This window comes from Dermacentor silvarum, chromosome 10 (genome assembly GCF_013339745.2).
Source record: "Dermacentor silvarum isolate Dsil-2018 chromosome 10, BIME_Dsil_1.4, whole genome shotgun sequence".
Classification (NCBI taxonomy): domain Eukaryota; kingdom Metazoa; phylum Arthropoda; class Arachnida; order Ixodida; family Ixodidae; genus Dermacentor; species Dermacentor silvarum.
This window is the reverse complement of record NC_051163.1, coordinates 156,075,915-156,093,190: the sequence shown is the minus strand read 5'-3', so window position 1 is coordinate 156,093,190 and position 17,276 is coordinate 156,075,915.

Genomic DNA, 17,276 nt, shown 5'->3' with positions numbered 1-17,276 from the left:
GAGGTGAGCGCCATCTGGATAGTGTTGTGAGGAACCGAGCGGGGCGCGTCGATCTTACTTACAGACCTGAAACGCCAGCTAGAGAAATGGCTTGTGCTTGAGTTTCCGCGTAACAGAATTATGTTTCCTAGTATATTCAAATTATATACTCTAATGGTCCACTGGTTATCTGCCCTACGCATTACATGACCTGCCCAGCTCCGTTTCTCTTTAGAGCGCCGCTGTCTATGGCTAGGATCCCGGGATTTCTTCGCGGCGTAACGTCAACAGGAAACTTGGAGGACACTAATCCTTCGCCGTTTAAGATTGGAACGCGATCGCACTCAAAGATCCCTAACTGCTTCTCACGCTTCCCGGCAGCTGTAGCCGTAAGACGAACTTGCTGGTTCGTTTTTTCTTGCTTCCACACGGCGCGCGCCGCCGCTGCCGCGGATGCATGGAGGTGAGCGCCATCTGGATAGTGTTGTGAGGAACCGAGTGGGGCGCGTCGATCTTACTTACAGACCTGAAACGCCAGCTAGAGAAATGGCTTGTGCTTGAGTTTCCGCGTAACAGAATTATGTTTCCTAGTATATTCAAATTATATACTCTAATGGTCCACTGGTTATCTGCCCTACGCATTACATGACCTGCCCAGCTCCGTTTCTCTTTAGAGCGCCGCTGTCTATGGCTAGGATCCCGGGATTTCTTCGCGGCGTAACGTCAACAGGAAACTTGGAGGACACTAATCCTTCAGCCTTTTAAGATTGGAACGCGATCGCACTCAAAGATCCCTATCTGCTTCTCACACTTCCCGGCAGCTGTAGCCGTAATGTTTACCTGGACACGATGACGGCGAACGCTCCGCACAAAGACGAACTTGCTGGTTCGTTTTTTCTTTATTCCACACGGCGCGCGCCGCCGCTGCCGCGGATGCATGGAGGTGAGCGCCATCTGGATAGTGTTGTGAGGAACCGAGCGGGGCGCGTCGATCTTACTTACAGACCTGAAACGCCAGCTAGAGAAATGGCTTGTGCTTGAGTTTCCGCGTAACAGAATTATGTTTCCTAGTATATTCAAATTATATACTCTAATGGTCCACTGGTTATCTGCCCTACGCATTACATGACCTGCCCAGCTCCGTTTCTCTTTAGAGCGCCGCTGTCTATGGCTAGGATCCCGGGATTTCTTCGCGGCGTAACGTCAACAGGAAACTTGGAGGACACTAATCCTTCGCCTTTTAAGATTGGAACGCGATCGCACTCAAAGATCCCTATCTGCTTCTCACACTTCCCGGCAGCTGTAGCCGTAATGTTTACCTGGACACGATGACGGCGAACGCTCCGCACAAAGACGAACTTGCTGGTTCGTTTTTTCTTTATTCCACACGGCGCGCGCCGCCGCTGCCGCGGATGCATGGAGGTGAGCGCCATCTGGATAGTGTTGTGAGGAACCGAGCGGGGCGCGTCGATCTTACTTACAGACCTGAAACGCCAGCTAGAGAAATGGCTTGTGCTTGAGTTTCCGCGTAACAGAATTATGTTTCCTAGTATATTCAAATTATATACTCTAATGGTCCACTGGTTATCTGCCCTACGCATTACATGACCTGCCCAGCTCCGTTTCTCTTTAGAGCGCCGCTGTCTATGGCTAGGATCCCGGGATTTCTTCGCGGCGTAACGTCAACAGGAAACTTGGAGGACACTAATCCTTCGCCGTTTAAGATTGGAACGCGATCGCACTCAAAGATCCCTAACTGCTTCTCACGCTTCCCGGCAGCTGTAGCCGTAAGACGAACTTGCTGGTTCGTTTTTTCTTGATTCCACACGGCGCGCGCCGCCGCTGCCGCGGATGCATGGAGGTGAGCGCCATCTGGATAGTGTTGTGAGGAACCGAGCGGGGCGCGTCGATCTTACTTACAGACCTGAAACGCCAGCTAGAGAAATGGCTTGTGCTTGAGTTTCCGCGTAACAGAATTATGTTTCCTAGTATATTCAAATTATATACTCTAATGGTCCACTGGTTATCTGCCCTACGCATTACATGACCTGCCCAGCTCCGTTTCTCTTTAGAGCGCCGCTGTCTATGGCTAGGATCCCGGGATTTCTTCGCGGCGTAACGTCAACAGGAAACTTGGAGGACACTAATCCTTCGCCGTTTAAGATTGGAACGCGATCGCACTCAAAGATCCCTAACTGCTTCTCACGCTTCCCGGCAGCTGTAGCCGTAAGACGAACTTGCTGGTTCGTTTTTTCTTGCTTCCACACGGCGCGCGCCGCCGCTGCCGCGGATGCATGGAGGTGAGCGCCATCTGGATAGTGTTGTGAGGAACCGAGCGGGGCGCGTCGATCTTACTTACAGACCTGAAACGCCAGCTAGAGAAATGGCTTGTGCTTGAGTTTCCGCGTAACAGAATTATGTTTCCTAGTATATTCAAATTATATACTCTAATGGTCCACTGGTTATCTGCCCTACGCATTACATGACCTGCCCAGCTCCGTTTCTCTTTAGAGCGCCGCTGTCTATGGCTAGGATCCCGGGATTTCTTCGCGGCGTAACGTCAACAGGAAACTTGGAGGACACTAATCCTTCGCCTTTTAAGATTGGAACGCGATCGCACTCAAAGATCCCTATCTGCTTCTCACACTTCCCGGCAGCTGTAGCCGTAATGTTTACCTGGACACGATGACGGCGAACGCTCCGCACAAAGACGAACTTGCTGGTTCGTTTTTTCTTTATTCCACACGGCGCGCGCCGCCGCTGCCGCGGATGCATGGAGGTGAGCGCCATCTGGATAGTGTTGTGAGGAACCGAGCTGGGGCGCGTCGATCTTACTTACAGACCTGAAACGCCAGCTAGAGAAATGGCTTGTGCTTGAGTTTCCGCGTAACAGAATTCTGTGTCCTAGTATATTCAAATTATATACTCTAATGGTCCACTGGTTATCTGCCCTACGCATTACATGACCTGCCCAGCTCCGTTTCTCTTTAGAGCGCCGCTGTCTATGGCTAGGATCCCGGGATTTCTTCGCGGCGTAACGTCAACAGGAAACTTGGAGGACACTAATCCTTCGCCGTTTAAGATTGGAACGCGATCGCACTCAAAGATCCCTAACTGCTTCTCACGCTTCCCGGCAGCTGTAGCCGTAAGACGAACTTGCTGGTTCGTTTTTTCTTGCTTCCACACGGCGCGCGCCGCCGCTGCCGCGGATGCATGGAGGTGAGCGCCATCTGGATAGTGTTGTGAGGAACCGAGCGGGGCGCGTCGATCTTACTTACAGACCTGAAACGCCAGCTAGAGAAATGGCTTGTGCTTGAGTTTCCGCGTAACAGAATTATGTTTCCTAGTATATTCAAATTATATACTCTAATGGTCCACTGGTTATCTGCCCTACGCATTACATGACCTGCCCAGCTCCGTTTCTCTTTAGAGCGCCGCTGTCTATGGCTAGGATCCCGGGATTTCTTCGCGGCGTAACGTCAACAGGAAACTTGGAGGACACTAATCCTTCGCCTTTTAAGATTGGAACGCGATCGCACTCAAAGATCCCTATCTGCTTCTCACGCTTCCCGGCAGCTGTAGCCGTAATGTTTACCTGGACACGATGACGGCGAACGCTCCGCACAAAGACGAACTTGCTGGTTCGTTTTTTCTTTATTCCACACGGCGCGCGCCGCCGCTGCCGCGGATGCATGGAGGTGAGCGCCATCTGGATAGTGTTGTGAGGAACCGAGTGGGGCGCGTCGATCTTACTTACAGACCTGAAACGCCAGCTAGAGAATAATGGCTTGTGCTTGAGTTTCCGCGTAACAGAATTATGTTTCCTAGTATATTCAAATTATATACTCTAATGGTCCACTGGTTATCTGCCCTACGCATTACATGACCTGCCCAGCTCCGTTTCTCTTTAGAGCGCCGCTGTCTATGGCTAGGATCCCGGGATTTCTTCGCGGCGTAACGTCAACAGGAAACTTGGAGGACACTAATCCTTCGCCTTTTAAGATTGGAACGCGATCGCACTCAAAGATCCCTATCTGTTTCTCACACTTCCCGGCAGCTGTAGCCGTAATGTTTACCTGGACACGATGACGGCGAACGCTCCGCACAAAGACGAACTTGCTGGTTCGTTTTTTCTTTATTCCACACGGCGCGCGCCGCCGCTGCCGCGGATGCATGGAGGTGAGCGCCATCTGGATAGTGTTGTGAGGAACCGAGCGGGGCGCGTCGATCTTACTTACAGACCTGAAACGCCAGCTAGAGAAATGGCTTGTGCTTGAGTTTCCGCGTAACAGAATTATGTGTCCTAGTATATTCAAATTATATACTCTAATGGTCCACTGGTTATCTGCCCTACGCATTACATGACCTGCCCAGCTCCGTTTCTCTTTAGAGCGCCGCTGTCTATGGCTAGGATCCGGGATTTCTTCGCGGCGTAACGTCAACAGGAAACTTGGAGGACACTAATCCTTCGCCGTTTAAGATTGGAACGCGATCGCACTCAAAGATCCCTAACTGCTTCTCACGCTTCCCGGCAGCTGTAGCCGTAAGACGAACTTGCTGGTTCGTTTTTTCTTGCTTCCACACGGCGCGCGCCGCCGCTGCCGCGGATGCATGGAGGTGAGCGCCATCTGGATAGTGTTGTGAGGAACCGAGCGGGGCGCGTCGATCTTACTTACAGACCTGAAACGCCAGCTAGAGAAATGGCTTGTGCTTGAGTTTCCGCGTAACAGAATTATGTTTCCTAGTATATTCAAATTATATACTCTAATGGTCCACTGGTTATCTGCCCTACGCATTACATGACCTGCCCAGCTCCGTTTCTCTTTAGAGCGCCGCTGTCTATGGCTAGGATCCCGGGATTTCTTCGCGGCGTAACGTCAACAGGAAACTTGGAGGACACTAATCCTTCGCCTTTTAAGATTGGAACGCGATCGCACTCAAAGATCCCTATCTGTTTCTCACACTTCCCGGCAGCTGTAGCCGTAATGTTTACCTGGACACGATGACGGCGAACGCTCCGCACAAAGACGAACTTGCTGGTTCGTTTTTTCTTTATTCCACACGGCGCGCGCCGCCGCTGCCGCGGATGCATGGAGGTGAGCGCCATCTGGATAGTGTTGTGAGGAACCGAGCGGGGCGCGTCGATCTTACTTACAGACCTGAAACGCCAGCTAGAGAAATGGCTTGTGCTTGAGTTTCCGCGTAACAGAATTATGTTTCCTAGTATATTCAAATTATATACTCTAATGGTCCACTGGTTATCTGCCCTACGCATTACATGACCTGCCCAGCTCCGTTTCTCTTTAGAGCGCCGCTGTCTATGGCTAGGATCCCGGGATTTCTTCGCGGCGTAACGTCAACAGGAAACTTGGAGGACACTAATCTTCGCCTTTTAAGATTGGAACGCGATCGCACTCAAAGATCCCTAACTGCTTCTCACGCTTCCCGGCAGCTGTAGCCGTAAGACGAACTTGCTGGTTCGTTTTTTCTTGCTTCCACACGGCGCGCGCCGCCGCTGCCGCGGATGCATGGAGGTGAGCGCCATCTGGATAGTGTTGTGAGGAATCGAGTGGGGCGCGTCGATCTTACTTACAGACCTGAAACGCCAGCTAGAGAAATGGCTTGTGCTTGAGTTTCCGCGTAACAGAATTATGTTTCCTAGTATATTCAAATTATATACTCTAATGGTCCACTGGTTATCTGCCCTACGCATTACATGACTGCCCAGCTCCGTTTCTCTTTAGAGCGCCGCTGTCTATGGCTAGGATCCCGGGATTTCTTCGCGGCGTAACGTCAACAGGAAACTTGGAGGACACTAATCCTTCGCCTTTTAAGATTGGAACGCGATCGCACTCAAAGATCCCTATCTGTTTCTCACACTTCCCGGCAGCTGTAGCCGTAATGTTTACCTGGACACGATGACGGCGAACGCTCCGCACAAAGACGAACTTGCTGGTTCGTTTTTTCTTTATTCCACACGGCGCGCGCCGCCGCTGCTGCGGATGCATGGAGGTGAGCGCCATCTGGATAGTGTTGTGAGGAACCGAGCGGGGCGCGTCGATCTTACTTACAGACCTGAAGCGCCAGCTAGAGAAATAAATGGCTTGTGCTTGAGTTTCCGCGTAACAGAATTATGTGTCCTAGTATATTCAAATTATATACTCTAATGGTCCACTGGTTATCTGCCCTACGCATTACATGACCTGCCCAGCTCCGTTTCTCTTTAGAGCGCCGCTGTCTATGGCTAGGATCCCGGGATTTCTTCGCGGCGTAACGTCAACAGGAAACTTGGAGGACACTAATCCTTCGCCTTTTAAGATTGGAACGCGATCGCAATCAAAGATCCCTATCTGCTTCTCACGCTTCCCGGCAGCTGTAGCCGTAATGTTTACCTGGACACGATGACGGCGAACGCTCCGCACAAAGACGAACTTGCTGGTTCGTCTTTTCTTTATTCCACACGGCGCGCGCCGCCGCTGCCGCGGATGCATGGAGGTGAGCGCCATCTGGATAGTGTTGTGAGGAACCGAGTGGGGCGCGTCGATCTTACTTACAGACCTGAAACGCCAGCTAGAGAATTAAATGGCTTGTGCTTGAGTTTCCGCGTAACAGAATTATGTTTCCTAGTATATTCAAATTATATACTCTAATGGTCCACTGGTTATCTGCCCTACGCATTACATGACCTTCCCAGCTCCGTTTCTCTTTAGAGCGCCGCTGTCTATGGCTAGGATTCCGGGATTTCTTCGCGGCGTAACGTCAACAGAAAACTTGGAGGACACTAATCCTTCGCCTTTTAAGATTGGAACGCGATCGCACTCAAAGATCCCTATCTGTTTCTCACACTTCCCGGCAGCTGTAGCCGTAATGTTTACCTGGACACGATGACGGCGAACGCTCCGCACAAAGACGAACTTGCTGGTTCGTTTTTTCTTTATTCCACACGGCGCGCGCCGCCGCTGCTGCGGATGCATGGAGGTGAGCGCCATCTGGATAGTGTTGTGAGAAACCGAGCGGGGCGCGTCGATCTTACTTACAGACCTGAAACGCCAGCTAGAGAAATGGCTTGTGCTTGAGTTTCCGCGTAACAGAATTATGTGTCCTAGTATATTCAAATTATATACTCTAATGGTCCACTGGTTATCTGCCCTACGCATTACATGACCTGCCCAGCTTCGTTTCTCTTTAGAGCGCCGCTGTCTATGGCTAGGATCCCGGGATTTCTTCGCGGCGTAACGTCAACAGGAAACTTGGAGGACACTAATCCTTCGCCGTTTAAGATTGGAACGCGATCGCACTCAAAGATCCCTAACTGCTTCTCACGCTTCCCGGCAGCTGTAGCCGTAAGACGAACTTGCTGGTTCGTTTTTTCTTGCTTCCACACGGCGCGCGCCGCCGCTGCCGCGGATGCATTGAGGTGAGCGCCATCTGGATAGTGTTGTGAGGAACCAAGCGGGGCGCTTCGATCTTACTTCCAGACCTGAAACGCCAGCTAGAGAAATGGCTTGTGCTTGAGTTTCCGCGTAACAGAATTATGTTTCCTAGTATAATTCAAATTATATACTCTAATGGTCCACTGGTTATCTGCCCTACGCATTACATGACCTGCCCAGCTCCGTTTCTCTTTAGAGCGCCGCTGTCTATGGCTAGGATCCCGGGATTTCTTCGCGGCGTAACGTCAACAGGAAACTTGGAGGACACTAATCCTTCGCCTTTTAAGATTGGAACGCGATCGCACTCAAAGATCCCTATCTGTTTCTCACACTTCCCGGCAGCTGTAGCCGTAATGTTTACCTGGACACGATGACGGCGAACGCTCCGCACAAAGACGAACTTGCTGGTTCGTTTTTTCTTTATTCCACACGGCGCGCGCCGCCGCTGCCGCGGATGCATGGAGGTGAGCGCCATCTGGATAGTGTTGTGAGGAACCGAGCGGGGCGCGTCGATCTTACTTACAGACCTGAAGCGCCAGCTAGAGAAATAAATGGCTTGTGCTTGAGTTTCCGCGTAACAGAATTATGTGTCCTAGTATATTCAAATTATATACTCTAATGGTCCACTGGTTATCTGCCCTACGCATTACATGACCTGCCCAGCGCCGTTTCTCTTTAGAGCGCCGCTGTCTATGGCTAGGATCCCGGGATTTCTTCGCGGCGTAACGTCAACAGGAAACTTGGAGGACACTAATCCTTCGCCGTTTAAGATTGGAACGCGATCGCACTCAAAGATCCCTAACTGCATCTCACGCTTCCCGGCAGCTGTAGCCGTAAGACGAACTTGCTGGTTCGTTTTTTCTTTATTCCACACGGCGCGCGCCGCCGCTGCCGCGGATGCATGGAGGTGAGCGCCATCTGGATAGTGTTGTGAGGAACCGAGCGGGGCGCGTCGATCTTACTTACAGACCTGAAACGCCAGCTAGAGAAATGGCTTGTGCTTGAGTTTCCGCGTAACAGAATTATGTGTCCTAGTATATTCAAATATATACTCTAATGGTCCACTGGTTATCTGCCCTACGCATTACATGACCTGCCCAGCTTCGTTTCTCTTTAGAGCGCCGCTGTCTATGGCTAGGATCCCGGGATTTCTTCGCGGCGTAACGTCAACAGGAAACTTGGAGGACACTAATGCTTCGCCTTTGAAGATTGGAACGCGATCGCACTCAAAGATCCCTAACTGCTTCTCACGCTTCCCGGCAGCTGTAGCCGTAAGACGAACTTGCTGGTTCGTTTTTTCTTGCTTCCACACGGCGCGCGCCACCGCTGCCGCGGATGCATGGAGGTGAGCGCCATCTGGATAGTGTTGTGAGGAACCGAGTGGGGCGCGTCGATCTTACAGACCTGACACGCCAGCTAGAGATATGGCTTGTGCTTGAGTTTCCGCGTAACAGAATTATGTTTTCTAGTATATTCAAATTATATACTCTAATGGTCCACTGGTTATCTGCCCTACGCATTACATGACTGCCCAGCTCCGTTTCTCTTTAGAGCGCCGCTGTCTATGGCTAGGATCCCGGGATTTCTTCGCGCCGTAACGTCAACAGGAAACTTGGAGGACACTAATCCTTAGCCTTTTAAGATTGGAACGCGATCGCAATCAAAGATCCCTATCTGCTTCTCACGCTTCCCGGCAGCTTTAGCCGTAATGTTTACCTGGACACGATGACGGCGAACGCTCCGCACAAAGACGAACTTGCTGGTTCGTTTTTTCTTTATTCCACACGGCGCGCGCCGCCGCTGCCGCGGATGCATGGAGGTGAGCGCCATCTGGATAGTGATGTGAGGAACCGAGTGGGGCGCGTCGATCTTACTTACAGACCTGAAACGTCAGCTAGAGAATTAAATGGCTTGTGCTTAAGTTTCCGCGTAACAGAATTATGTGTCCTAGTATATTCAAATTATATACTCTAATGGTCCACTGGTTATCTGCCCTACGCATTACATGACCTGCCTAGCTCCGTTTCTCTTTAGAGCGCCGCTGTCTATGGCTAGGATCCCGGGATTTCTTCGCGGCGTAACGTCAACAGGAAACTTGGAGGACACTAATCCTTCGCCGTTTAAGATTGGAACGCGATCGCACTCAAAGATCCCTAACTGCTTCTCACGCTTCCCGGCAGCTGTAGCCGTAAGACGAACTTGCTGGTTCGTTTTTTCTTGCTTCCACACGGCGCGCGCCGCCGCTGCCGCGGATGCATTGAGGTGAGCGCCATCTGGATAGTGTTGTGAGGAACCGAGCGGGGCGCGTCGATCTTACTTCCAGACCTGAAACGCCAGCTAGAGAATTAAATGGCTTGTGCTTGAGTTTCCGCGTAACAGAATTATGTTTCCTAGTATATTCAAATTATATACTCTAATGGTCCACTGGTTATCTGCCCTACGCATTACATGACCTTCCCAGCTCCGTTTCTCTTCAGAGCGCCGCTGTCTATGGCTAGGATCCCGGGATTTCTTCGCGGCGTAACGTCAACAGGAAACTTGGAGGACACTAATCCTTCGCCTTTTAAGATTGGAACGCGATCGCAATCAAAGATCCCTATCTGCTTCTCACGCTTCCCGGCAGCTGTAGCCGTAATGTTTACCTGGACACGATGACGGCGAACGCTCCGCACAAAGACGAACTTGCTGGTTCGTCTTTTCTTTATTCCACACGGCGCGCGCCACCGCTGCCGCGGATGCATGGAGGTGAGCGCCATCTGGATAGTGTTGTGAGGAACCGAGTGGGGCGCGTCGATCTTACTTACAGACCTGAAACGCCAGCTAGAGAATTAAATGGCTTGTGCTTGAGTTTCCGCGTAACAGAATTATGTTTCCTAGTATATTCAAATTATATACTCTAATGGTCCACTGGTTATCTGCCCTACGCATTACATGACCTTCCCAGCTCCGTTTCTCTTTAGAGCGCCGCTGTCTATGGCTAGGATTCCGGGATTTCTTCGCGGCGTAACGTCAACAGGAAACTTGGAGGACACTAATCCTTCGCCGTTTAAGATTGGAACGCGATCGCACTCAAAGATCCCTAACTGCTTCTCACGCTTCCCGGCAGCTGTAGCCGTAAGACGAACTTGCTGGTTCGTTTTTTCTTGCTTCCACACGGCGCGCGCCGCCGCTGCCGCGGATGCATTGAGGTGAGCGCCATCTGGATAGTGTTGTGAGGAACCAAGCGGGGCGCTTCGATCTTACTTCCAGACCTGAAACGCCAGCTAGAGAAATGGCTTGTGCTTGAGTTTCCGCGTAACAGAATTATGTTTCCTAGTATATTCAAATATATACTCTAATGGTCCACTGGTTATCTGCCCTACGCATTACATGACCTGCCCAGCTCCGTTTCTCTTTAAGAGCGCCGCTGTCTATGGCTAGGATCCCGGGATTTCTTCGCGGCGTAACGTCAACAGGAAACTTGGAGGACACTAATCCTTCGCCTTTTAAGATTGGAACGCGATCGCACTCAAAGATCCCTATCTGCTTTCTCACACTTCCCGGCAGCTGTAGCCGTAATGTTTACCTGGACACGATGACGGCGAACGCTCCACACAAAGACGAACTTGCTGGTTCGTTTTTTCTTTATTCCACACGGCGCGCGCCGCCGCTGCCGCGGATGCATGGAGGTGAGCGCCATCTGGATAGTGTTGTGAGGAACCGAGTGGGGCGCGTCGATCTTACTTACAGACCTGAAACGCCAGCTAGAGAAATGGCTTGTGCTTGAGTTTCCGCGTAACAGAATTATGTTTCCTAGTATATTCAAATTATATACTCTAATGGTCCACTGGTTATCTGCCCTACGCATTACATGACCTGCCCAGCGCCGTTTCTCTTTAGAGCGCCGCTGTCTATGGCTAGGATCCCGGGATTTCTTCGCGGCGTAACGTCAACAGGAAACTTGGAGGACACTAATGCTTCGCCTTTGAAGATTGGAACGCGATCGCACTCAAAGATCCCTAACTGCTTCTCACGCTTCCCGGCAGCTGTAGCCGTAAGACGAACTTGCTGGTTCGTTTTTTCTTGCTTCCACACGGCGCGCGCCACCGCTGCCGCGGATGCATGGAGGTGAGCGCCATCTGTATAGTGTTGTGAGGAACCGAGCGGGGCGCGTCGATCTTACAGACCTGACACGCCAGCTGGAGATATGGCTTGTGCTTGAGTTTCCGCGTAACAGAATTATGTTTCCTAGTATATTCAAATTATATACTCTAATGGTCCACTGATTATCTGCCCTACGCATTACATGACTGCCCAGCTCCGTTTCTCTTTAGAGCGCCGCTGTCTATGGCTAGGATCCCGGGATTTCTTCGCGGCGTAACGTCAACAGGAAACTTGGAGGACACTAATCCTTCGCCTTTTAAGATTGGAACGCGATCGCAATCAAAGATCCCTATCTGCTTCTCACGCTTCCCGGCAGCTGTAGCCGTAATGTTTACCTGGACACGATGACGGCGAACGCTCCGCACAAAGACGAACTTGCTGGTTCGTCTTTTCTTTATTCCACACGGCGCGCGCCGCCGCTGCCGCGGATGCATGGAGGTGAGCGCCATCTGGATAGTGTTGTGAGGAACCGAGTGGGGCGCGTCGATCTTACTTATAGACCTGAAACGCCAGCTAGAGAATTAAATGGCTTGTGCTTGAGTTTCCGCGTAACAGAATTATGTGTCCTAGTATATTCAAATTATATACTCTAATGGTCCCCTGGTTATCTGCCCTACGCATTACATGACCTGCCTTGCTCCGTTTCTCTTTAGAGCGCCGCTGTTTATGGCTAGGATCCCGGGATTTCTTCGCGGCGTAACGCCAACAGGAAACTTGGAGGACACTAATCCTTCGCCGTTTAAGATTGGAACGCGATCGCAATCAAAGATCCCTATCTGCTTCTCACGCTTCCCGGCAGCTGTAGCGGTAATGTTTACCTGGACACGATGACGGCGAACGCTCCGCACAAAGACGAACTTGCTGGTTCGTCTTTTCTTTATTCCACACGGCGCGCGCCGCCGCTGCCGCGGATGCATGGAGGTGAGCGCCATCTGGATAGTGTTGTGAGGAACCGAGTGGGGCGCGTCGATCTTACTTACAGACCTGAAACGCCAGCTAGAGAATTAAATGGCTTGTGCTTGAGTTTCCGCGTAACAGAATTATGTTTCCTAGTATATTCAAATTATATACTCTAATGGTCCACTGGTTATATGCCCTACGCATTACATGACCTTCCCAGCTCCGTTTCTCTTTAGAGCGCCGCTGTCTATGGCTAGGATCCCGGGATTTCTTCGCGGCGTAACGTCAACAGGAAACTTGGAGGACACTAATCCTTCGCCTTTTAAGATTGGAACGCGATCGCACTCAAAGATCCCTATCTGTTTCTCACACTTCCCGGCAGCTGTAGCCGTAATGTTACCTGGACACGATGACGGCGAACGCTCCGCACAAAGACGAACTTGCTGGTTCGTTTTTTCTTTATTCCACACGGCGCGCGCCGCCGCTGCTGCGGATGCAATGGAGGTGAGCGCCATCTGGATAGTGTTGTGAGAAACCGAGCTGGGGCGCGTCGATCTTACTTACAGACCTGAAACGCCAGCTAGAGAATAATGGCTTGTGCTTGAGTTTCCGCGTAACAGAATTATGTGTCCTAGTATATTCAAATTATATACTCTAATGGTCCACTGGTTATCTGCCCTACGCATTACATGACCTGCCCTAGCTCCGTTTCTCTTTAGAGCGCCGCTGTCTATGGCTAGGAATCCCGGGATTTCTTCGCGGCGTAACGTCAACAGGAAACTTGGAGGACACTAATCCTTCGCCGTTTAAGATTGGAACGCGATCGCACTCAAAGATCCCTAACTGCTTCTCACGCTTCCCGGCAGCTGTAGCCGTAAGACGAACTTGCTGGTTCGTTTTTTCTTGCTTCCACACGGCGCGCGCCGCCGCTGCCGCGGATGCATTGAGGTGAGCGCCATCTGGATAGTGTTGTGAGGAACCGAGCGGGGCGCGTCGATCTTACTTCCAGACCTGAAACGCCAGCTAGAGAAATGGCTTGTGCTTGAGTTTCCGCGTAACAGAATTATGTTTCCTAGTATATTCAAATTATATACTCTAATGGTCCACTGGTTATCTGCCCTACGCATTACATGACCTGCCCAGCTCCGTTTCTCTTTAAAGCGCCGCTGTCTATGGCTAGGATCCCGGGATTTCTTCGCGGCGTAACGTCAACAGGAAACTTGGAGGACACTAATCCTTCGCCTTTTAAGATTGGAACGCGATCGCACTCAAAGATCCCTATCTGTTTCTCACACTTCCCGGCAGCTGTAGCCGTAATGTTTACCTGGACACGATGACGGCGAACGCTCCGCACAAAGACGAACTTGCTGGTTCGTTTTTTCTTTATTCCACACGGCGCGCGCCGCCGCTGCCGCGGATGCATGGAGGTGAGCGCCATCTGGATAGTGTTGTGAGGAACCGAGTGGGGCGCGTCGATCTTACTTACAGACCTGAAACGCCAGCTAGAGAAATGGCTGTGTGCTTGAGTTTCCGCGTAACAGAATTATGTTTCCTAGTATATTCAAACTTATATACTCTAATGGTCCACTGGTTATCTGCCCTACGCATTACAGGACCTGCCCAGCGCCGTTTCTCTTTAGAGCGCCGCTGTCTATGGCTAGGATCCCGGGATTTCTTCGCGGCGTAACGTCAACAGGAAACTTGGAGGACACTAATGCTTCGCCTTTGAAGATTGGAACGCGATCGCACTCAAAGATCCCTAACTGCTTCTCACGCTTCCCGGCAGCTGTAGCCGTAAGACGAACTTGCTGGTTCGTTTTTTCTTGCTTCCACACGGCGCGCGCCACCGCTGCCGCGGATGCATGGCAGGTGAGCGCCATCTGTATAGTGTATTGAGGAACCGAGCGGGGCGCGTCGATCTTACAGACCTGACACGCCAGCTAGAGACATGGCTTGTGCTTGAGTTTCCGCGTAACAGAATTATGTTTCCTAGTATATTCAAATTATATACTCTAATGGTCCACTGGTTATCTGCCCTACGCATTACATGACTGCCCAGCTCCGTTTCTCTTTAGAGCGCCGCTGTCTATGGCTAGGATCCCGGGATTTCTTCGCGGCGTAACGTCAACAGGAAACTTGGAGGACACTAATCCTTCGCCTTTTAAGATTGGAACGCGATCGCAATCAAAGATCCCTATCTGCTTCTCACGCTTCCCGGCAGCTGTAGCCGTAATGTTTACCTGGACACGATGACGGCGAACGCTCCGCACAAAGACGAACTTGCTGGTTCGTCTTTTCTTTATTCCACACGGCGCGCGCCGCCGCTGCCGCGGATGCATGGAGGTGAGCGCCATCTGGATAGTGTTGTGAGGAACCGAGTGGGGCGCGTCGATCTTACTTACAGACCTGAAACGCCAGCTAGAGAATTAAATGGCTTGTGCTTGAGTTTCCGCGTAACAGAATTATGTGTCCTAGTATATTCAAATTATATACTCTAATGGTCCACTGGTTATCTGCCCTACGCATTACATGACCTGCCTTGCTCCGTTTCTCTTTAGAGCGCCGCTGTTTATGGCTAGGATCCCGGGATTTCTTCGCGGCGTAACGTCAACAGGAAACTTGGAGGACACTAATCCTTCGCCGTGTAAGATTGGAACGCGATCGCACTCAAAGATCCCTAACTGCTTCTCACGCTTCCCGGCAGCTGTAGCCGTAAGACGAACTTGCTGGTTCGTTTTTTCTTGCTTCCACACGGCGCGCGCCGCCGCTGCCGCGGATGCATTGAGGTGAGCGCCATCTGGATAGTGTTGTGAGGAACCGAGCGGGGCGCGTCGATCTTACTTCCAGACCTGAAACGCCAGCTAGAGAAATGGCTTGTGCTTGAGTTTCCGCGTAACAGAATTATGTTTCCTAGTATATTCAAATTATATTCCCACGCTATCATATCTGTCGGTAACATATCTGTCGTACTTTACGAATATTATGACGCACTTTATTTGAGAAATTCAATCAGTTCAGTGACGCCTATGCGCCACGCGGAGGGCCTGCATGGTTCCCGATGCGGAGTATGGGATGATTCTTCTCATACGGACAACGCCACCGATGCCGACACCAACACCGGATTTTCGGCGACACGAGGCCCTTAATGGTGTCGCGGTAAATTAAAACCGGCCAGATTCATGAGACATGTTGCTATCCATCTGAAGTGTAACTATTATAAAGGGGTAATTCAATGCTTCAAAACTAAGGGCAATGTGTACAATTTTGTTTACTTTCATGCTTACTGCCTATGTCACACGGCACTTTCGATCCGAATTTGTACCGCGATTGGCTTCTTCCAACAGCTTGCGCGCGGCAGGCAATCGCGATTGAGAAATTCGTTCACAATCGGGCTTTACCGTCATCGAAATTGCGCCTATGACACCGGTATAATTTAATGAAATGTTTCTGCTTAACCCCCACAAAGGTTACAATTTTACTGTCATGCAATTTTTGTTAATGCACGGCATCCCTCTCAAACTATGCCAAAGTATAAACTGAAAATCTGGCGGATGCACAGCAGATCACCCGGACAAAGGTAATGTGAGAAGGAGTAATGGGTGACGACAAGTTAAGTAGTAGTAAGTGGTTCGTGTGAAAAGGGAAATGTTGGCGCTGTCTTTTGCAGCCCTTGAGGGAGCACGGCTCAGCGCCAGACAAGTTAATGCACGATAGGCGTAGTGGGGCGGACGGAAAAATTTCACGGGCCAAGGAGATTCGCAAGGACTAGGTTGCAGCGGCGCTTGTGACACGTGGCTACTCATGTGCCGCGGCGCCTTTTCTTCTCCGCTTCGTCGCGGTGCGGAGGCCATCTACGTACACGGTGGGGAAGTTCCCCGTTGAACGGTAAAATTCCTGCCCTCTCCTTCTATTATGAAATGACTTTGTAAAAGCACCCCGCCGCATTCATCGTTGCACCCTAGAAAGGAGCGTATGGTGAGTTGTGAAACGTCGTGTTTACTAAATCCACTTTTTGGCTGTAGTCGCTCTAAATTCTTACTTATCCAAACAAGACATGCAATCCTGCAGTGATGTTAAGTGTATGACGCAAACTAACTTTTTTGGGGGGGTCCCGGTTCACCGTAATCCTGTTTCCGTGACAAACAATGAGTGTTACTCCACTCCTCCCACTATTCTTCAGTGTCATATGTAAGAGGCCGCCTGCGGCGCGAAAAAGAAGAAGAGCACGTGAAGCACGGTGTTCGGAACGGCACGAGCTCTCGAGGCGCGTGAGCCGAGGCGTGATCGAGGGATGAACGGCGCTGTCGGTGGATTATCGACGTGGCTCCGGGCCAGGAAGGTCGCATCGCCAGCTCCGCACTGGCGACGGGAGACTTGGGGGTCTGGCTGAGTCCGTGACGTTGGCCGTCCAAGGTGTGGCCGTCGACCTCGGCAAGTTCGGGCGAGGCTCCTGGACGAGCTGCAGCTTCTCACGGCAGGACCAGGCACCCCAGAGAGGCTCCCCCTTCTGCGGCAGACCGGCACGATTGATTCTCCTCAGGACGCCACGTCAGCACTCTTGAAGGAGTTGGGACGCGTCCCGACGCTAGGCCTAGGCAGGTGGGCCTAGGCTACGGCGACCGCCATTGCGGACGAGCCGACGAGCGCATCACCGATGAAGCACCGGCGAGCTCCCTACCGATAAAGAGACGACGCGCCGACGGCAAGCCAAAAGCGTCAACGAGTACACCTACTGCTGGAGAAAAAGGGCCGACGAGCTTCGGACTCGGATGAACGTGCAACGACGAACGCAGCAAGGTGACTCTAATTTGTAGCGTCTCA